The sequence below is a fragment of the Schistocerca gregaria genome, chromosome 3, assembly GCF_023897955.1.
Source record: "Schistocerca gregaria isolate iqSchGreg1 chromosome 3, iqSchGreg1.2, whole genome shotgun sequence".
Lineage (NCBI taxonomy): Eukaryota > Metazoa > Arthropoda > Insecta > Orthoptera > Acrididae > Schistocerca > Schistocerca gregaria.
In genome coordinates this window covers 191,932,398-191,955,965 of record NC_064922.1, presented here as the reverse complement: position 1 = coordinate 191,955,965, position 23,568 = coordinate 191,932,398, and the positions used below count along the sequence as shown (strand labels likewise).

General features: G+C 45.2%; 1 protein-coding gene across 1 annotated transcript in view; it reads right to left on the bottom strand.

Annotated features, from left to right (window-relative positions):
- The window catches only part of LOC126356286 (facilitated trehalose transporter Tret1-like), a 130,061-nt gene that overhangs the window by 100,421 nt on the left and 6,072 nt on the right, over window positions 1-23,568 (bottom strand). The window lies entirely within an intron of this gene.

The following is a 23,568-nucleotide window of genomic DNA, read 5'->3' as shown; positions in this document are numbered from 1 at the left end:
AATCGATTTTTTTTCTTTTCTTCCCTTGATTCACAAGTAGTATCGTTCTTCTCAACAGATTTCTTGACCATTCCAACTACTACTATTCTTTGCAATCTGGTAGTAAATGTCTTAAAATGGGCTTAATTTATTTTCTTATTCAGCACCAGAAATGAGCACCAGATTTGATGATGATGATTGGTTTGTGGGGGCGCTGAACTTTGCTGTCATCAGCGACTGTACGAAGTCTCAATTTTTTCACACTTCAATTTTTTATGCACTCCATTCTAGCCACTATCACGAATGATGATGAAATGATAAGGACAACACAGATACCCAGCCCCGTGCAGAGAAAATCCCCCACCCGGCCGGGAATCGATCCCGGGACCCCGTGATCCAGGGGCAGCGATGCTAGCCACTGAGTCACCAGCTGTGGACAGCACCAGATTTGAACATGAATGTATTTATAAACGCAAATTCATGATAGCTTGTTACCTCTGCGTGTCATTCCTAGCATTGCAAATAATAGGTACGAGGTGCAAAAATGCATAAATTTGGTGACAGCGCTGTATGAGAAATGTGCTCCTTACGTATGTGGCAGAACGTGCGCTTCTCTTACGCACTGATTGCCTGGATCAAGAAAACGTAGACGCATTGTAAAAGTAAGGTAAACTCGGCACAAAAATCACAAACATTACTGCACTGGGGTTTGATGGAAGTTGTACTCTGTTGTCCGAAATTTTAGTCGACATTTCACTCCTGCTTCGTCAGAAATTGCTCGAAAATAATCCGAGCCTATTCTGTTTTGTCCATTAACTAGTTTTTCTTGTAAATAAGTGATTTTGAAGTACATTGTGTGTCTTATTGGTTAATGTTGCATATAATAAATTATTTGTCAAATTTTAAATCTTTATTAATCATTTCTGTGATTACTTTTTTTAAATACCTGTAAATATTGAAAATATCGATCGATATTTCATGTATTCTTGGCTCGATACTATCGATGCCATTCACAAACATCGTTTTGATTATGTCGATATTTTAAAAAATTGCCCATTCCTACGCCACTTCACACAGCGAATTGTGCCGTGTGTAGCGTTGTAGTACCAGCCGTTCAAAAAGAAGTTTTTCTCTGGTCACAGTGCACGGGATTCAGTGCTATGTTACACAGTGAGAGGTGGACGAAACTTTGACAGTCTCTGAAAATACTTAAAGTCTGGAGATGTTTGTGGGTCACGCCATGTGAGCAGTAAAGCAATAGAAACGCAAGAAATGAAGTAAGTGTTTTATTTTTTAACCGATCCATAATGGTTCATGCTGCACAGAGTAAAAGATTAAAAATTTATAAATTAAAGTCAGTCGACTTTCTGTATTTCGATTTTAAAATTTTATTTACGATACTTACGAATTCGAAGACTGAGAACCGAAATGAAGGCAGAGTATGTCTCAGATTCCATTACCGACACCTATTGGAAGTAGAACAGTCAAGGGACATTTATTCATAAAATATAGTTGCTTCATTGTTACAAGTGTTAAATAGTCTAACCTATATCCATGCCTTTTACCATGAAGAGCGAATGTGGGACGCATTTTATAGTTGTTCGAGGTACATTTCTTATATACCTCTTGTGTTTATTTGATGATGTGCGCAACCAGCATTTGTAATCTTCCTTGTTCTCATTTTAAATGAGTTCCTTAAATTTACGGGGTATCTTTTATGCAACATACATAAATATAATTAGTAATGTTTCTATGTATTTGTATTATTTTATTTATTTTGATATACCATGATGTATTTCCTCAGGCAACTACAAAAACCATGCTGCAGGTTTCAGAAATTATTTAGGTAATAATTGTGGAGATACAACAGCACTGAATTTGAGGTCGTCTTAATTTCTGCCAGTAGCTAGAATCCGTAATGTAGCCAACAGCCTTTCCTTACAGATTACGGCCTCTCACGACTGCACTCTTTTTCCTTAAGAATGGTTTCATGATGATCAGTAGCTCCGAAATGCATATTTCGTACATTCTTAGATAATTACGAATATCATCCGCTCCTGGCTCGTAAAGTAAGAGAGCGTTGGTTAATCTCATTCTCTGCATTAGCCACTTTTTTGCTCATAGCTTTCTCTCGGCAGTTTTGGCCTTGTTACCTTCAAAACACTGTCGCAACGTGTGCAGGCTGGCACGAAATAAGCCGATCCGTGGGTAGGCCGATAAACTAGTGTGCGTGTGTGTTTAAGGGCTTTAGAAACGTTCAGTAACTTGCGAATGCCTCGGTCTGCCTTGTTTGCTGACATCCAATACGTGCGGCCAAGGTCATGGCCCGGCAAGGCGCAGCGTGTTTTGGCGCGACAGAGACCACTTAGATAAGTATAGCTGGGTCGAGCTGAGGCTGTGAGTAGTTACATACTGGACGATACGTTTCGAAATTTAAAAATGAATACTACAGAGCTTTCTCCTTCCTACAAAATATACGTACAACAAGCACCCATTTATACTTACGAGAATTATCCGTCTTGCAAATTATTATAGTTATTATCGTAGTAACTGCTGTTGTCTTCAGTCCGGCGAGTGATTTGACCATCCCCCCCATCTACTCTGTCCTGCGCAAGTCTCTTCGTCTCCAAGTAACTACTGCGACTTGCATTCTTTTGTACCTACTTACTGAGTTATCACTTGGTCTCCCCCTACAACGTTTACTCTCCACACCTTCTTCCAGTATTAAATTAATGATCTCTTGAGGTCTCAATGTGTCCTATCAACCGACCCCTTCCATTAGCCCGATTGCACCGCAGATTTCCTTTCTCTCCAGTCCTACTCAGTACTTCCTCATTAGTTACGTGATCCACGCATCTAATATTCAACATTTTTCTGTAGCACTACATTTCGAAAGCTTCCGTTCTCTTTTATCTCAACTCTTTATAGTCCATTTATCACGTCTAAAAATGGCTGCCCAACAGATACTTATCTCCAGAAAGGACTTCCTACCACTTAAATCTATATTCGATGTTAAATTTATCTTCGTTAGAAACGCTTTCCTTGCCTTTGCCTATCCACATTTTACATCCTCTCTACTTCGGCCAGAATCAGTTGCTTTGCTGCCCAAATAACAAAACTCGTCTACTACTTGAAGTGTCTTGTTTTTTAATCTAATGCCCCCAGCGTCACCCGATCGCATGTAATGTCATCAGAAGATCAAAACAAATTGCAAAGTGATTTAGACAAGATACCTATATGGTGCAAAAAGTGGCAATTCACTCTAATGGAAAATGCGAAATCATCCACATGAGCATTAAAAGAATCCGCTAAATTTTAGTTACACGATTAATCATATGAGTCTAAAGCCTGTAGACTCTACTATATACTTAGAGATTAGAGCTACAAATAACTTAAAAATGGAACGATCACAGAGATAATGTTGCGGGGGAAAGCAAACGAAGGACTGCTATTTATTGACGGAACACTAAGAAAATGTGACAGGTTTACTAAAGACACTTCTTCAACTACGCTTTTCAGCCCTCTTTGGAGTATTATTTTGCAGTGTGGGATCCGTATCAGACAGGACTGAAGTAGGACATCGAAAAAGTTCAAAGAAGGGCAAGTCGTTTCGTATTATCGTGAAATAAAGGAGAAAGTGCCATGGATACGATACGCGAATTCGAATGGCAGTCATTAAAACAAAGGCGTTTATTCGTTGGGGCAGGACTTTCTCATGAAATTTCAATCATCAGCTTTCTTCTCAGAGTGTGAAAATAATTTGTTGATGCCCACATACATAGATAGAAACGATCATCATAATAAAACAAGAGTGGAACAGTAGATAAGTAGGTTAAAGGTGGTTCGGTGAACCCTCTGCCCGGCACTTAATTGAGGATTGTGGAGTAATCATGTAGATATAATTTGACTTCATTCCGTTATCCTAGTTTTGTTTTTTTGTGTTCATCTTCTATTATCCTTCCGTGACACTGTTCACTCCGTTTCAAAGCTCTTCCAAGTCCTTTGCTACCTCTGACAGATTTATACTGTATCAAACTTTTTGCTTTTATCTCTTAAGACTTTAATTCCCACTCGAAAATTTTCTTTCGTTTCATTTACTGCTTGCTCAATGTACAGACTTAATAGCACCGGGGATTGGCTACACCCTGTCTCACATTGTTTCTCTTTCATGCCCCTCGACTCTCATACCTTTCATCTGGTTTCTGTAGAAGTTGCAAATAGCCTTTCGCTACCCGTATTTTACCACTGATACGCTCCCTAATTTTGAAGGAAGTGTTCCAGTCACCATTGTCAAAAGGTTTCTCTAAATCTACAAATGCTGTAAACGTACGTTTGTCTTTCCTTATCTTCTAAGATACGTCGTAGAGTCACTACTGACACACATGTTCCTGCATTTCTCCGGAATCCAAACTGACCTTTCCGACGACGGTTTCTATCAGTTTTCCCATTCTTTTGTAAAGAATCCGTGTTAGTATGATGCAACCATAACTTATTAAACTGATAGCTCGGTAATATTCACGCCTGTCAGTATCTTCTTTCTTTAGAATTGAAGTTATTACATTCATCTTGAAGTTTGAGGGTATATCGGCAGTCTCATACATCTTACACATCAGATTGTAAGAGTTTCGTCATTGCTGGCTCTCTCAAGGTTATAATTAGTTCTGACGGAATGTCATCTACTCCCGGGGCCTTGTTTCGATTTACGATTTTCAGCGCAATGTCAGATTATTGTCGCAGTATCGTATCTCCCAACTCATTTAATCTAGGATCTCTCCCATTTCTACAATGTATTTTCTTTGTAGTTCATCTCCCTCGTGTAGACAATGTATGTACTCCTTTCACCTTTCAGCTTCCCCTTCTTTGATTAGGGCTGATTTTCCATCTGAGCTCTTTATTGTCTTTTCTCTAGAGGCTCCTCTGATTTTCCTGTATGCGGTATCTATCTTCCAGCTAATCATGCCATAATTGGGAGATTTTGAAAAATTAAAAATCAGAAACAGAACTAGTCCATTGGGATTAAAACGAATATCCTCATTTAGAATACAAATTTCTGGTTGCGAAGACGCAGACTGCAGCTACACTCGGCAACCACTCGTGTGTGGTTCGCCGGAAGAAATATTGCTACTAAGCATCCGTGTGACGTCGAATCTTTCATAGTCTTTCCGCAGTAGTATTTCTTGACTCTTCTATGGCCGTACCCTCTCGGAGTTTTAACAGCAGATCATGCGATCACGCCAGTCACAAACTGGGCTTCACAAGATCGTTGTTTTCGGAACCCATGTTGGTTCCTGCAGAGAAGATTTTCGGTCTCCAGAAATGTCATAAAACTGGTGGGAGCATAAACATGTTCCAATATTACTCTTCATGCTTTCCCGACGAGGCGTTGTTATGTTGATTAATTGGGTTTGTGCCTGTTATTCACGTCTTTCAAGCACGGTATTTCAACTGATACAAGCAGTAGCACACAGCACCTGAAGAAGACTACGAGTCACGCAGTTGAAATGTTGTGCAGGAAAGACGCGAATAATCGGCAGGAACCCTGTTAATCAACATGACTGCTTCCAATATTCTACAACAGACCAACGTCAGGGATATAAGCCTTTAATTTTGTGCGTCTGTCAGACGACCCTTATTAAAAAATTTGCCTTTTTTCCAATTCTTAGGAACGTTTCGCCCCTCTAGACACCTACGGTTCATTGCCGCTAGAAGAGGAGCAAGGTCTTTCACATATTCTAGGTAGAACGGTTCTGGTATCCCGTCTTGTCCAGATGCCTTTACTTTGTTGAGCTATTTCAGTCGCTTTTGTATCCCTTGGTCACTTATTTCGATAACGTCATTTTGTCGTTCGTGCGAATATTTAGAGGAGGAAGTACAGTGCAAGCTTCCTGTGTGAAACAGAGTGCAATATTCCTCCGTGAAACAATTTTGGAAAAAGAGCTTAAGAATTTTCTGACTTTTCTGTATCATTGTCTGTTTCAATTTCATTACGGTCAGAGATGACTTCGAATTGTCTACTTAAGACCAAAACTTCTTAGAATTTTCTGTCGAGTTGATAAGAATTTTACTTTCAGATTCTTCTATCGTTTCACGTATAGCCCTCCAAACGCTAATTTTTGCTTCGTTAAGTTTTTGTTTGTGACGCCTTTTGCAGTGGATCTCTGCCTTCTTAGCAGATTACTAACACCATTGTCAAACCACGGGTGTCTTTTCCACCTTCCACAATTCTGCTCGTAACATTGCGATGAAAATATCCACGGGCAGTTGAATAGTGGAGCTATGAACCGCGATTTTAGCACTTAAGTGACGCAGATGTAGGTAACAAAGTGTATTCAATAGAAGAAGAGAGCAAAGACGAGACGATCGAGAAACCAGAAAGTGAACTGAAAGAAAATGTATGAAGTTCTATGTATTTTAAGAGCACCTTTTAAATGTGTTATAAGTTTTTAGCTGTTAATGAGTAAGGAATGTAGCAGGCTTTCAAGTATAACACTGGCATGATTAGTACATACAGTAAATATTTTCGCCCAGAAACATATTTTGGATTGTCTGCATTTTTCGGTTATTGGTGCAGTCTCGAGTCCGCATTAACCTGTATAAGCAGGAATTTGCTATAAATGGGGAAAATTAACACAAACTAGGGGGTAGTGCTTAAGGGGAAACCAGTATGTGTATTTTTTCAACCAGTTAGTGGTAAGTTCCACAGTGCAAGATATTCCAACGGTATCACCACGCCTGCCACGATATCTGTAACATGTCTATGTAAACAAGACTCACATTCATAAACCATTCTGCATCCAAAGACTTGTCAAACTGATAATTTCACTATGTTCTAATTTAATCTTGGCTTAAGTTTTTTATTGTATTTTCAACCTGATGTCACACAAGGAGTAACATGATCGGTTTAGACTTCTTAGTGACGTATCTTTAGATGTTCTGAATCCGGTACGGATTAACTCGTGAATTGACAGCTGTATTACTACGTAGCGGATTGAAGACATTTTTATGAGAGCGCAAAAACAACTGAGGTCATAGCCGCCAGTGTCATACTCTCGGAAACTAATACGAAAAAAAAGTTAAAAGTGACTACACTTGAAGCCCAGTCGACAGAAGGAAAGAGCTAAGAACAAGGACTCCCTCTTGGAGAAAGATCCACGAAAGGCGCCGTAGAGACAGCGGAAGTTCCTAACCAAAGATTAAATGTCCGACATATTGCTACGGCGGGTAGAAAGCAAAACGCAGTCGATAACCCTCGCGCCATTAGCTAAAGCAGCCTGTAACTCAAACGGCAAGCATACTCTAGGACGTAGAGTAAGTGGTTAAAAAAGGGCATTGGGTCAGGAAATGGCGAGCCATCAAAGGCTGTCGACAATGAGCAAAAATTGATGGGAGATCACCACTTAACAAACGACGGTGGCTGAAACGAGAGTGCCAATACGCAGCCCAGATAAAACGATATTCTGGCTGCGAGAGGACGCCGGCGAAGACGCTGGGAGTAGTTTAATTCCCCGGAGTTAGTTCATCTGAAGAGAAGACCAGTGTTGATGTCAAAGTGAAACCACCTGCCGATAGATGGCAACGTGGAGATCGGCCGAAGGAATTGAAGAGCTAACGGGCCGAGATGGGAGGTCTGCAGCCCTGGCAGCAGCATCATTTCCGGTCACAGATGTGGCCAAGAATCCCCATGATGGTCACAGGGGCCGACTCAACAGCGAGCAATTGGAAGCTTTTTTGGAGCCTTTGCACTAAGGGATGGATGGTGTACAGCACACAAAGGCTCTAAAGGGCACCGAGAGAATCGGAGTATATGTCAATTACAAGATCTGTGTCGCCGGATGTCTTATGGAGCGAGAGAACACAGACCACCACACGAAGCCTGGGCTGTAATGGGTTCACACCCACTGGGAGTGTGGCAGGTAGCGTCAAGTTAAGCTGCCTGAGTAGGAGCTGAAAGCGAGCTTTGGGAGGTACACAAGAGAAGGACGCGACCCATAGTGGCGGTCAGGGGAGTCATTGAAAAAGGAGGCAAAGGATGGGAGACAGAAAATGACATGCGTATCTGCTGAGGAGCATGACAGCAATAGTTCCGCGGCTTCTGCATAGATTCATCCGGGCTAGTGTAAGAGGAGCCTGTGGCCAACGGATTCCACGATGGTGGATTGTATTGAGATGACGTAAGACTGACGGCCGTGAAGATTAGTAAACGAAACACCCAGTCTAGTTTCGAACAGACAGAGGATCCAGAATGAGATTTTCACTCTGCAGCGAAGTGTGCCCTGATATGAAACTTTCTGTCAGATTAAAACTGTGTGCCGGACCGAGACTCGCAATCGGGACCTTTGCCTTTCGCGAGCAAGTGCTCTACCAATCGAGCTACCCAAGCACGACTCATGATCCGTCCTCACAGCTTTACTTCCGCCAGTACCTCGTCTCTTACTTTCCAAACTTCACAGAAGCTCTCCTGCGAACCTTGCAGAACTAGTTCTGCACACAGTTTTAATATGCCAGGAAGTTTCATATCAGCACACACTCCGCTGCACATTGAAAATCATTCTGGAAACATCCCCTAGGCTGTGGCTAAGCCATGTCTCCGCAATGTCCTTTCTTCCAGGAGTGTTAGTTCTGGAAGGTTCGCAGGAGAGCTTCTGTGAAGTATGGAAAGTAGGAGACGAGGTACTGGCGGATGAAAGCTGTGAGGAGGGGCGTGAGTCGTGCCTGGGTTGCTCGGTTGGTAGAGCACTTGCCCGAAACGCAAAGGTCCCGAGTTCGAGTCTCGGTCCGGCACACAGTTTTAATTTGCCAGGAAGTTTCAGACACAGGATCGATGCACTCGGAGGAGGGTGTTACGATCCCCTCCCCAGGAAGTACCGCTTGGGACACGTAGGACATTGAAGGACTGGGTGCAATGTGTGGCTAGGTAAAACACGTTGAAGGACCAAGAAAGTTTTCTTTCAAGCACGAGCCCCAGGAATCTCGTAGTCTCATCGAACAGAAGAGCAACAGAACCAAGATCCCCGCCAGAAATTCATACAAACGGTTTTGTCTTGCCGCACCCAGTTCTCCTGGATAAAGCTGTCTGACAAGGAAAAACAGACACGTACCTTGAAAAATCTGCCTATTAGAAATTCCTGAAATAAACTGTCAGACAGGCTTGGAAGCCCCACGTGTGTACAGTACGGAGGATACCAGTCCTCGAGCAAGAATCGTAGGCTTTCTCCGAATGAAAAACACAGCCACTGTCTTGTATTTTCGCGGAAAGCAGTTCATGACATGGACTGACAAAGTGACGAGATGGTCAACTGCAGAATGGCGCGCTTGAAATCCACATGGTGCTGTTAGTAGAAGGCTGGATTCGAGCCACCATACCAGCCGGCCATGAATCAAACGTTCCACCACCTTGCAAACAAGGCTGGTGAAACAAATGGGGCGGTAGCTTGAAACAAGGTGTTTGTCCTTACTGGCTTAGGCCATCGTGCGGGAAAAATGCCATCTGTCCAAATGCGATTGCATGCTGCGGCTTATCGCTAACAGCAAGTTCCGGCGCTGGCGCCATATCACTTCCGGTTATGTGAACTTTAGCGCGGCTCATGCCTAGTAAAACAAGGCACGGCCGCGGCTATACGAGTATAAGTAATGTGTCTGGAAAGACGCCGTCAGTCAAGTACCTGCACGTGCAACAGCAATGGACGGGAAGCAAGAGGTGCCGCACTGTAGGAGGAGATTTAGACGTTCGAGCCAGACGGTGTATAAGGCTACTGACTATAAGTGACCCTGAGTAGTAATGGTGGAGCGCAAGCTCTTCTGCGGGGACCGTCCGTGTTTTGCGGCTGTGTTGTTAACTTTACTCTGGAGCAGAAAGATACAAGTCAACCTGGTAATGATTGGGTGACTGCTGCAATTGTGAGTTATCCAGGAGATACAGTGAGGGCAATTGCAGGAGTGGAGGCTTTTAATTGCAGAGATGTCATTGCTTGTCGCAAGTTTCAAGTAGCCGGTATCTTCAACAGGGATATTGGTACGTCATATTTCACGTCAAATATGCCATTTGTTGTGAGGACAAGGAATCATCGTAAAATAAATAAGACCGAGTCTGTGCCGGTATGGTTTAAAGGACAAGGAAGATGTCTGAGGTGTGGGGTTGATCTGTTATTCTGCGCAACGGATTAATCTGAGATGTACCCTTTAACCTGTGGCTCCTGCAAGATGCATTTTCCACCCCCACACTACTACAGAAGTCAGACAGGCGCTCCTAACGTTCTAAAGAGAAATGACTGAAAAACGTTCAGCAATAAAGGTCTCGTGGAGTCGTTCGCTGAAGGAAATGACACAAAAATTCACAAAATTTCTTACGTAACTAGTGGGATACTTGCGTACTGGAGTAGTGCTAGTTAGTGTAAGAAAAACATGAAACTAACGAAAGTTATTATTTATTTTGCAAAAATTCTGAGAAATCACAATGGCACTTTTAGTTATGAATTGAACAAGTTATATCCTGGTTCTTTTCGGAATGTGAAGTTACCTCTCAAGGATAGGATTTGCTAATTAAATTTCTATACAAATTTTAAGATGGTTGTTGACTTGGCAGAATGGCTGAGAGGAGCGCCTACTCAACTTGAATAATTAGAATGTTGCTAGGCAAAATCGAGGCTGTCACTTGTGAAATGCAGTGAAGTGTACTGTTGTGGAGGAAATGGGGCTCGCAATAGCTGTAGATCATAATGCCGTAAGCTGCTATGACTGCTGTCTGCGCCGCTCGCTGCTGACAAAAAAAAAAAAGATAACTCTCGTTCTATCTGGATTGACTTTCGCCAATCAAACTCTCCCAATGCCTTGATGAAGTCAAGAATTACTATCGCCCCTAGTCTAACTATTGGCGTGGTACACCGGTCAGATAAGCAGTCCACGACGATGCCACTCAAAATTCGCTAGCAGGCGTTTGACTGTAACTCTGTCTGTTCACACCGCACAATAATTGTGTCGACCAACACAGTAAACAACGCTTAATTGCAAGGACTCAATATAGAGTAGCACTTCGATTAGCTCTCGACAGAGGTGCTCTCCCAGTGAAGTACTGAGTAGAGACTTGTTCCGCGCTCCAAGAGCGACAACGGAATCGCGCCTCTGCATACCAGACGTGAAGGGGGGTATCTTTCGGTCTCTTCCATTATTCCTTCAGCTCAAAGCGTCAGAAATATCGTCTGCCAATCAGCATTGCTCTTCTAAAACGGGAGAATGACGTTTCGTTTAAGGCGACCAATCTGGAAACCTGTAGGATTGGCGTTTGCTGTCTCCCTGTGAAAATCTCTGAAACTGCATGCTATGTGTAAAGAATGTGTAGGCTGGCCGCTCCCACACAATGAAGCGGAATTTGCTTTTAAGCCGAACACGTGGTCGTTCCCCCTTTTCACTCGGGCCCACGTGGTCTGCTACACTGGCGGTCACCGGCCGACATAGGCTGGGTCGTCCTCTGAAGGAACCGGCGTCCTGTTGTGCGGTTTCTCTCCCGAACCAAAAGCTTCTATGACCGTCATGTCTGGAATGTATGTGTGTACGCCAGCCTCGAATATTTCAACCACTGTGCGCTTACTTGTTAACTGCATATCGTTTACATGAATTCATACAACATTGACTTTATCTTATCGAGTTTGGGTTAGAATGAAGCGAATATGATAGTGAGGGCGGAATATGTAAGCAATGAAGGTCAGGAGACCATGGCATCTTACAGATGTCCAAAAATTAAAGTGACAGGTATCTAACCTTTTATTATTGAAACTGAAGTAAAGTAGATATTGTTTCCTTATCTCAAGCCTGATTTTTTTTTAAATATAAAAACTACACATTGATCTCTCTAAAAGGCGAGAAGCTATTCTTCTTGGTGCTGTAGTTCTCAGGGGCACCCAGGGAGGCTCTCTGTGGGAGGCACCTCTGGGCATCTCTGTGAGTACCTCTGCCGCACGCTGCCGGAAGTGAAGGTGAGAGCGCGAGAGAGCGCGAGAGAGCGCTAGAGAGGGGGGGAGAGCGCGAGAGAGGGGGGGGAGAGCGCGAGAGAGGGGGGGAGAGCGCGAGAGAGGGGGGGAGAGCGCGAGAGAGGGGGGGGAGAGCGCGAGAGAGGGGGGGAGAGGGCGAGGGAGATGGGGGGAGAGGGCGAGAGAGAGGGGGGAGGGAGAGAGAGGGGGGAGGGAGAGAGAGGGGGAGGGAGAGAGAGTGGCGGGGGAGAGAGAGTGGCGGGGGAGAGAGAGTGGCGGGGGAGAGAGAGTGGCGGGGGAGAGAGAGTGGCGGGGGAGAGGGTAAGTGGCGGGGGAGAGGGTAAGTGGCGGGGGAGAGGGTAAGTGGCGGGGGAGAGGGTAAGTGGCGGGGGAGAGGGTAAGTGGCGGGGGAGAGGGTAAGTGGCGGGGGAGAGGGTAAGTGGCGGGGGAGAGGGTAAGTGGCGGGGGAGAGGGTAAGTGGCGGGGGAGAGGGTAAGTGGCGGGGGAGAGGGTAAGTGGCGGGGGAGAGGGTAAGTGGCGGGGGAGAGGGTAAGTGGCGGGGGAGAGGGTAAGTGGCGGGGGAGAGGGTAAGTGGCGGGGGAGAGGGTAAGTGGCGGGGGAGAGGGTAAGTGGCGGGGGAGAGGGTAAGTGGCGGGGGAGAGGGTAAGTGGCGGGGGAGAGGGTAAGTGGCGGGGGAGAGGGTAAGTGGCGGGGGAGAGGGTAAGTGGCGGGGGAGAGGGTAAGTGGCGGGGGAGAGGGTAAGTGGCGGGGGAGAGGGTAAGTGGCGGGGGAGAGGGTAAGTGGCGGGGGAGAGGCTAAGTGGCGGGGGAGAGGGTAAGTGGGGGGGGGGAGAGGGTAAGTGGGGGGGGGAGAGGGTAAGTGGGGGGGGGAGAGGGTAAGTGGGGGGGGAGAGGGTAAGTGGGGGGGGGAGAGGGTAAGTGGGGGGGGAGAGGGTAAGTGGGGGGGGAGAGGGTAAGTGGGGGGGAGAGGGTAAGTGGGGGGGAGAGGGTAAGTGGGGGGGAGAGGGTAAGTGGGGGGGAGAGGGTAAGTGGGGGGGAGAGGGTAAGTGGGGGGGAGAGGGTAAGTGGGGGGGAGAGGGTAAGTGGGGGGGAGAGGGTAAGTGGGGGGGAGAGGGTAAGTGGGGGGGAGAGGGTAAGTGGGGGGGAGAGGGTAAGTGGGGGGGAGAGGGTAAGTGGGGGGGAGAGGGTAAGTGGGGGGGAGAGGGTAAGTGGGGGGGAGAGGGTAAGTGGGGGGGAGAGGGTAAGTGGGGGGGAGAGGGTAAGTGGGGGGGAGAGGGTAAGTGGGGGGGAGAGGGTAAGTGGGGGGGAGAGGGTAAGTGGGGGGGAGAGGGTAAGTGGGGGGGAGAGGGTAAGTGGGGGGGAGAGGGTAAGTGGGGGGGAGAGGGTAAGTGGGGGGGAGAGGGTAAGTGGGGGGGAGAGGGTAAGTGGGGGGGAGAGGGTAAGTGGGGGGGAGAGGGTAAGTGGGGGGGAGAGGGTAAGTGGGGGGGAGAGGGTAAGTGGGGGGGAGAGGGTAAGTGGGGGGGAGAGGATAAGTGGGGGGGAGAGGGTAAGTGGGGGGGGGAGAGGGTAAGTGGGGGGGGAGAGGGTAAGTGGGGGGGGGAGAGGGTAAGTGGGGGGGGAGAGGGTAAGTGGGGGGGGAGAGGGTAAGTGGGGGGGAGAGGGTAAGTGGGGGGGAGAGGGTAAGTGGGGGGGGAGAGGGTAAGTGGGGGGGAGAGGGTAAGTGGGGGGGAGAGGGTAAGTGGGGGGGGAGAGGGTAAGTGGAGGGGGGAGGGTAAGTGGAGGGGGGGAGGGTAAGTGGAGGGGGGGAGAGGGTAAGTGGAGGGGGGGAGAGGGTAAGTGGGGGGGAGAGGGTAAGTGGGGGGGAGAGGGTAAGTGGGGGGGAGAGGGTAAGTGGGGGGGGAGAGGGTAAGTGGGGGGAGAGGGTAAGTGGGGGGGAGAGGGTAAGTGGGGGGGAGAGGGTAAGTGGGGGGGAGAGGGTAAGTGGGGGGGAGAGGGTAAGTGGGGGGGAGAGGGTAAGTGGGGGGGAGAGGGTAAGTGGGGGGGAGAGGGTAAGTGGGGGGGAGAGGGTAAGTGGGGGGGAGAGGGTAAGTGGGGGGAGAGGGTAAGTGGGGGGGGAGGGTAAGTGGGGGGGGAGAGGGTAAGTGGGGGGGAGAGGGTAAGTGGGGGGAGAGGGTAAGTGGGGGGAGAGTAAGTGGGGGGGAGAGTAAGTGGGGGGGGAGAGTAAGTGGGGGGACAGTAAGTGGGGGGGAGGGGGGGAGAGGGGGGTAGAGGGGGGTTGGGAGAAAGAAAAAGAAAACAGACACGAGGCTGTTCTGATATCAGGCTATTAGAACTTCAGAATACTTTCCCAATTGCATAGTAGACATGTACCCCGAGGGGGGTAGAGCAAAGAAAAGCAGGACGGCAGACATACAGCACAGAAAGAGAAGAGGTTCTGCAAATGCTCAGACCTCATGGTAGCCAGGTATGAACTCACCGAAGAGTGGTGAGCTGGCTGGGATGGCATCTCGCGATGACGCAGAAAAAGTCGAAATCGACCTTTCTATTTGTGTGAAGACAGAGAGCAAGAGAATTTCGGGAAAAAATTAGATTCAGAAGAAAGAAGGACAAAGGCTCTGTTCAAATTAACAAAACAAACTGAACAACAGCTTTAACTCCGATACTGATCGAAACGACTCTTTAATGACATAGACCGTTTACTATTCTTCTTTGATGATAACACTGCTAGATGTTCTGATTTGTTTTATTTCCAAAAAAAAATTTAATTTCAGATTTTTCAGGTCTATCGATAGCTTTCAGAAGTTATCTAAAATTACCGACATGCTAGTTAACAGTGACAGATTTTTCTATAAATTTAAAATAATAAACATTAGCTCTGATCGACGATCTGGCAATGTAGAGTAACCAATTGATAAGTTCTGAAAACGATACCCATACTGAAATTAATGTCATTGTCATCGAGTTTGAAAATAGAGAAGCTTGGAAAGTAGCTTCTCTATGTACACTCCTGGAAATTGAAATAAGAACACCGTGAATTCATTGTCCCAGGAAGGGGTAACTTTATTGACACATTTCTGGGGTCAGATACATCACATGATCACTCTGACAGAACCACAGGCACATAGACACAGGCAACAGAGTATGCACAATGTCGGTACTAGTACAGTGTATATCCACCTTTCGCAGCAATGCAGGCTGCTATTCTCCCATGGAGACGATCGTAGAGATGCTGGATGTAGTCCTGTGGAACGGCTTGCCATGCCATTTCCACCTGGCGCCTCAGTTGGGCCAGCGTTCGTGCTGGAATTGCAGACCGCGTGAGACGCAAGTATGGTGGGTCTGACACACCGGTGTCAATGTGTTCTTTTTTCAATTTCCAGGAGTGTATATTTTTTGTTAGTTTTAAAACAGACTATACATGTTTGTATTACATGTTTTTGGGTAAACGAAGATTCTATAAAATGTGCTTTTGTGCAAATCCTAAAATAAAATTAACCTCGCAATAATTTTTTTTATATTTTAGGGCTGGATTAGCAAGTCAGCCTCACTTGAATATCAGCTAGTGCAGTGCTCGCACCCCGGCTATGGATAGGTTGGGTTTGTCTGTATCCTCATACGTCGCGCGTTTAACAAATTTTGGTGATTATTATTTCCTTATTCTTTCATATGGTCTGATGGCTAAGCTACGGACATTGATTTGTGACCATGTAGTAGATCGTCAAATGTCATCCAGGCGTTGAGAGATGAAGTAAAACAAAGCTTTGCTAGTCGACAATAGGTACTTAACGTTAAATGCAGTCCGCTCAACAGTCTTTTGTAGCGGTTCTCAGTGATAGCTTTACCAGACCAGCAAGCCAAGACTGTGGCTTAGGCACTAGTGAGGCAGTGTATACTTCGGTTTGGGACACATGAAATCATGATCACGGACGAGGGTGCAAATGTGTTGATGGAATTAATGCAACAGCTATGCAGGCTGTTACGCACTGAAAAATTACCGACTATCGCTGTGCATCCTCAGGCTAACGGTCGCGCAGAACAATTGCGAAAATGTTGAGTTTTTACATAAATGCCCTGCATAACAATTGGGACGTCTTATTGGCCTACTCTAAAGTTCACAAAGCACTAGATTATTAGTAATTTTTTGGTGCAAGATACCTTCGCCCTTTGAGTTACGCAAGGCCCCGTCGTCAGCGAACGATTTTGCTAGGAGAATGAAAATTACCTGCAGACAAGTGCAGGAAAGGGCGCATGATGTGAAAGTGTGGTCTTAGTACCATGTAAGTTAGTGGGTTATGTTAACGAATCCTTTTGTGCGCGGAGGGGAAAACAAAGCAGTTTGTGTCACGGCATAATGGCCCCCGGCGATGACGTTGTCGGTTAGATTTACGGCTCCATACCCGCTCTTCGAAAGTCCTAATCACTTCCTTAGTCAATATGGTGCCGAACAAGCGGTGTTGCAGTTAATGGCCCCGACTGATTAAATAATTCCACGGACGCATTCAACAGTTTTTCCACTAATGTTCTATCCTATGCTTCCATATGTGCTGCTTTACTCCTTAAAATGTTCAAATGGCTCTGAGCACTATGGGACTTAACTGCTGAGGTCACCAGTCCCCTAGAACTTAGAAATACTTAAACCTAACTAACCTAAGGACATCACATTCACACCCATGCCCGAGGCAGGATTCTAACCTGCGACCGTAGCAGTCGCGCGGTTACAGACTTTTTTTTTTTTTTTGGTTTTAGGGCGCACAACTACAATGGTCATTAGCGCCCAGACTAAGTTAGAAATGCACCGCGACACACGAGGTTAAATCAGCAACTAAAAGAGACAATACTATAAAATACAAACAGGCAGAAGATTAAAAAAAAAAAAACAAGAAACAGCATAATCAAACGACCTTACAGGTTTGTCAAGTTGATAAAACGAAGAACGCGAGCAGCTGCTCCTGGGTCATCCGCTAAGATGGCATCCAGAGTACATGGCAGGCCAAGATCAAGACGCAGTGTATTAAAATCCGGACAGGACGTTAAAATGTGGCGGACCGTCAGCAATTGCCCACATGGGTAGAACGGCGCCGACGCAGCCGCCAGCAGATGGCGATGACTGAACCGGCAGTGTCGAATTCGTAGCCGGGCCAAAACGACCTCCTTCCGCCGAGAAGGACGTGAGGAGGACGTCCAAGCCGCGGGAAGAGGTTTCAAGGCACGAAGCTTGTTGTCCGTAAGCGCAGCCCAATCGGCATGCCACAGCGATAAAATGCGCCGACAAATGACCCTGCTACAATCTGATGAAAGGACACAACAAGAAGCTGCCCGAGGCTGGAGGACCGCAGCCTTGGCGGCGGCATCTGCAGCTTCGTTCCCAGGGATACCGACATGGCCAGAAACCCACATAAAGCTAACCGGAGAACTGTCTTCTACCAGCTGCTGAAGAGAACGTTGGATCCGGTGCACGAAAGGGTGAACCTCCTACTGATCAATGAGGCTCTGGATGGCGCTCAGGAAGTCGGAGCAGATGACATAAGCAGAATGTCGGTGGCGGCAGATGTAAAGAACAGCCTGGTAGAGGGCAAAGAGCTCAGCTGTGAAGACCGAACAACGGCCATGGAGCCAGTATTTGAAACTTTGTGCCCCGACAATAAAAGAACACCCAACCCAGTCACTGGTCTTAGAGCCATCTGTATAAATGAAGGTCATATTAATGAACTTCGAACGAAGTTCGACAAAACGGGAGTGGTATACCGAACCGGGGGTAACCTCCTTTGGGAGCGAGCGGAGGTCAAGGTGAATGCGAACCTGAGCCTGGAGCCAAGGTGGCGTGTGGCTGTCGCCCACTCTAAAGGTTGCAGGAAGTGAAAAATCAAGGTGTTGAAGGAGGCGACGAAAGCGAACTCCAGGGGGTAGCAGGGCAGAGACATACAACCCGTATTGACGGTCGAGAGAATCGTCAATAAGGAACGTTAAGACGGGTGGTCGGGCATTGACAGTAGCCGATAGGATTACCGACAAAGCAGTATATCGCGCCGGTAGGTGAGTGGCAGTTCACCGGCTTCAGCATGAAGACTCGACGGGACTAGCATAAAACGCTCCGATCGCAAGACGTAAACCTCGATGTTGTATGGAGTTGAGGCCGTGCAGACGAGTATACGAAGGTTCCAGACTGTAGCACCTAGAACCGCTCGGCCACTCCGGACGGCCCTTACTCCTTACGTCGCGTCCTATGTAAGCGACAGAAGCGACCGACAGCGCGCGAATGTTTCGGACGACGGAACACCACTGCTGGTACGGTTACAAAAGTGTGGCCACGTCCGTGGCGCTTCCCGTCTTCTGCTACAACCAGCGACGTTTGGGTTCAACCGTGTTTGGATCTTGTTGCTGCAGCACGCGCGACAGTGGGAGCGACAGCCTTGTGACTTCTCGGCAAAGCTATGGAGCGGACGCGACGGCAGCTTTGAAATATTTATCAAATTTCAAGAAAACTACCCGGTGAAAAAATTTGATTCTTTCGCATCTTATAACTCGATATCTTTGCTCGATAAAGGTCTGAATTTATTTTCGTCACTCGTATTACTTACTGTGCTGCACAAAACTGATTACATGGCTGCACGAAATTTTTAGAATCTGCAGAGGTAAGTCACATTGCATAGACTTTCCGTATAGCTCATTTAAGGCCATACATTACTGCGCAGGAAATGAAACCCATATATCTAAACTGTATTTAAAGATGAGACCATTCTTGAAGTACTGGTTGTTATATCCGCTGCGCTTCTGGGATGAAGTCCTCGTAAAAATCGTCGAATCTCATACACGGTTCAAGACATAGAAACGACGTGTTTTGGAAATGGCAGCACGCAGAAAGGACTATTTTATCGTCTGATTAACACTCGATAGGTTTTTAAACGTTTGAGCAGAGCGAAAACAAGACTTCCTATGAATTACATCGTGAGGTTTTGTCCCAATTTTCATAGCCAAACAAAGAGAGCGAAACAAGCAAACGGGGTATCAAGGTGACTAGCGTGAGGTCTAGTTTTGCATGAAGATATTTAACTGCTTGAAATAATCAGAGTAATTAGGGAAAACGTAATTAATGAGTTAAGGAAAAATTGAAATATAACCACGAAAAGCTGCTGCCAAGCTATGTAAATGAAGTGTCAAAGTTCATCTGCTGAAGGTCAAGCTATTTCGCACATCAAAAGATACATTGGTGCGGTATTTAAATGTGAAGAAGGCTTCCTTCGAATCAAGTACCAAAGTTAGGATTTTCGAGGAGATGTTAGGAAGGCAAACGAGGAGTCAGTAAGATCATGCTTTCTGAATAAAACTTTAAAGTAAAAAATGAAAAAAGTCGGTCCAATTTTTTTGTGAAATGATTTGTGTTAAAGAAATGAATAGAACAGAGAAACGTTCTACATGCCTTTGAATGATGAACAGGAAATGAGGTGCATCAAGCTGCTCCCAAATATTTTTTTATTTCATACTTTTAGACAAATTTCACAAAATATCTGACTTTCTTCTCAAAAATTAACTGAAACGCTTGGCCTTAACACTGATCGATGATGAATTACGCTCGCAACATCAAATATCTACGGAATTTCATAGTTGTTCATTTTAATTTATTAGGAATTTAATGTGTGTGATGTACTGGGATAGGTGTGTACGCACTTAAAGATCGAGTACTTTTGCAAGACCTTAAAAATATACTTAGCAATGCAGTGTAAATAGTATACATAAAACTTGGTATTCAGAACTGAATCAGTTAAGAAATAAGAAGATGCTGGGATCGAACCCAGAACCTTTTCGTAGCTGCAGTTTCATACTTTTTTGATCTCATTTTGTTCGTTATTTTTCGATCCATTTGTTCGGGACGGACGTCCCACTATACCCTTTCAAGTGCTTCGTTGATCTATTTACTGATTTTTTTTTCTTTTGCAGAGGGCGTCTAACCCTCTGACCGAACATGCTGAGCTACCGTGCCTGCACTGGGAACGCTCTTGTTAGACCACAGTTAACTCTAGTTTGCTATGCTCATTTTTTTATTTTTAAGATACTCATTCTTCCGCATTTATCGGCTGTTAATAGTTTTCAAACATGTGAAAAGCATTCGCCTTTAGTTTATTCATGAGATAGTCGAATGCGCCTCTGCCCATTCACGTGTTTTCGAAGAATTTGTCAGGTGGTGCTCGTAGTTGATATATATTATGAAATTCTCCATGAAGATGGTAAATTTCATGCACAGCATTCCCTTCCGCATTATGTTTCTAAGTAGAGCTAATTTTGTAGCCCTACTCTCCTGCTACGTTATTCTACAGGTTAAGGAGGCCGTTTTATAGGAACAGCTGGTCGGCTGTAAGCAGCCATGTTGTGGGGCTTTTTATTATAGAAAATGAAATAAAGTACCTATCCTTTCCTTACCTCCCATCTGTTTTTTTTTTAATTAAAAAACTACACATTGATCTTGCCAGAAGTCGAGAAGCGAAGCGATTCTTCTTGGTGCTGTAGTTCTCAGGCGCACCCAGCGATGCTCTCTGTGTGAGGCATTTCTGGGCATCTCAGAGTTTCGGTGCCGCACGCTGCCGGAAGAACGATCTCCGCGGCAATGGGGTCCACAATGACATCATCTGCTACGGTCAGGCCGGAAATAGGATGAGTAACCTTGGTCCCAGAGAACCGATGGTGGTTGCACCATACGACAGTGGGGAGGAGGGGAGGGGGAGGGGGAGGGACCGAACTACGAGGTCATCGGTACCTAGTTCCTAATGAAACAATTCCACAAGTATGAGAATAAGACAATGGGACTTCCAAACAAAACAGAATGAGAGGGAAAACCACATCAATGACTGAAGAGCAATAAACACATAATGGACAAAATGGGACAAGAAAACCACAAAGACGCAAGAAACAGGTAGGTTAAAACAAGAAAGCAGGTTACCATGGCTGGCTGACCACGAGGATAGAAAGGAAAAAGCAACCACACTGCAACACATTAAAACCTCCACTCCGAAAGCGCTAGGGTGGAGGACACAGAGGGACAAAGGACATGCGCTCAAACTTAGAGCAAATGATAAAACTCACCCTCACGAATAAACGTAAGACTAAAGCTGATGTTGAGACACTGTCGCCCAACGCCGACTAAAAGTGGGAAGTCTAGCAATTCGTGACCCACAGCGACACCGAGGTGGGTCCTCGGGACTGAGGAGGTAACCAACCATGCGTCAGCCACGTGGGGCCAATGCGGAGGAAACAGTGAAAAACAGTCCCGCGAGAGGCGCGCACGCAGGTCTTCCACAAATTCGTAGTTTCCTTAATCGCACGCACGCCATTCCGTCTCCCAAAGCTGAAAAACCTTGCGGCGTAATACTGAACGCAGGTCCGTTTCAGAGAACCCGCTCACCATAAGCGGTTTCCATGTAGCCTGTTTGGCCAGCCTGATTTTCTTTATTTCCAAAAAAAATTTAATTTTATGGTTTTCCAGGTCTACCGATAGCTTTCATAGGTTACCTAAAATTAGCGACACGCTGGTTAACAGTGACAGATTTTTCTGTAAATTGGAGGTAATAAACAATTACCTCTGGTCGATGATGCTGCAAAGTAGAGTAACCAATTGATTAGTACTGAAAACGATACCCATACTGAAATTAATGGCATTGTCAACGAGTTTGAAAATACTGAAGCTTGTAAAGTAGGTTTTCTGTGTATATTTTTTGTGTATATTTTAAAACAGATGTTTGTGGATAAACGAAGATTTTATAAAATTTCGTTTAGTGTAAATCCTAATCTGATGGCTAAGCTACTGACATTGATTTGTGACCATGTAGTAGCACGTCAAATGTCATCCAGGCATTGTGACCTGCAGTAGCCAAAGTCGTTAGTAAAAATATTCAGTTCCCGGCCGTTCCACTTTTAAGACATTGGACTATTAGTTGCTTGTGATTATAAGTTAGATGTCGTTTCAATAAATGCGACTGAGTGTGGATCTGAGAAAACTATTGGTTTCCGCAAAGTTATGCCATCTCTAAGTGCTTTTCGGATGTAATGATGATTATTACGAGAAAAATTTGCGACGCATTGTTGCACTTGAAAATAGAACGGAATATGTCGGAGTTACCTACCGAAACACATTTTGTAAAAAATATTAACACATTTCTACATTTTGAAAATTCTGTAGATGCTCTCCGGTCAATATGAAGCTAGGCTAAACGTAGTGGTTTCACTAAAAGATCAGCTGCGCACATGCGTAAGGTAGCCAAAGAATACAATGTGGAATTAACAGTGGAAATACAAAATTTTGCATTTACAGAGCTAAAAACTTTATAGGTTTTACAAACTACAGAAAAAAATATTGTAGGAAATTGTGGACCTTAGGACGAGGTGTAGATCCTACAGCAACGGCGAATAAAAATCTCGACTGGACAAAAACAAAAGCTATGTGTTTGCCAATTTTAGTTCAGACGAGAATGTGTTGTGTGGTGTTGGGGGAGAAGACCAGACAGCGAGGTTAATAGTCTCATCGGATTAGGGAAGGACGGGGAAGCAAGTCGGCCGTGCCCTTTCAAAGGAACCATCCCGGCATTTGCCTGGAGCGATTTAGGGAAATCACGGGAAACCTAAATCAGGATGGATGGACGCGGGATTGAACCGTCGTCCTCCCGAATGCGACTCCAGTGTGTTCAGAAGAGAATGCTTCACGTGTTGGTGAATTTTCTTTCCTTATAGCGTTCTGAACCTTGTTAAAAAACGTAACTGATATGACGCAATTATTAGGTGGTTGAAGCAGTTTCTGGAGTAACCTACCAATGTTTCGTAGCCGAGTACCAGAGTTAACTTTCTTTTTGTCCCGTCACGAATTCAAACAAGTTTACTCTTTATGTTTTGTACTGATTTTAAGTAGGCAAACCTGAATTCACCTTTAGTAATGCAGCTGCCAAAGTTTACATTTCGAAGATGGAAATGACGCTTCGGTACACATAAAAAGTCTAAACTGAACTTTAAACTGATGTCGACATGTACGAAACTAGTTCCTCTACGTTGGTTTCAAGAAACAAGTGTTGCAACGTAGCGTTTCCGTGTAAACTAGGCTTGACAGTCGCTCGTAAGCCATTGACGACAACGGTGTCGTATGGATTTCGACAAGACCGTGAATTATTTCCTGTCAAATATCCGCCGGAATCGCATAGATTTCTGTAATATCAATGTAGAATGACGTAGCTTAAGCACAGTGACAAAAATAGTAGTGCTACTTTAGCTTAATATGCAATTTTTACTAATAAATTCTAAGAACTCTAAACTACATCATCTTATGAGATGTTTTACCACCATAGCCCATTCACGTTCATTTTATTGAACTGAATTTAGAAGCCAATGCAACTGGAGGACGTTATTATCTGAAAAAGCATATATTTCAATAAATGTACAAACTTCAGTTAAGTCCATCACTGTTCGCAGAAACCAGTCACATCAATTTGATTAAGATAAATCGTATTTCTCTCTAAGCGTGACGATTCTATTACGTGAAAGGATATACTTTTCCAAGAGGCAGACGAAGTTTGACTAAAGGACATGATCTAATTCATCCGCTCAGGGTCAAAACTAACATGTATCCCCCT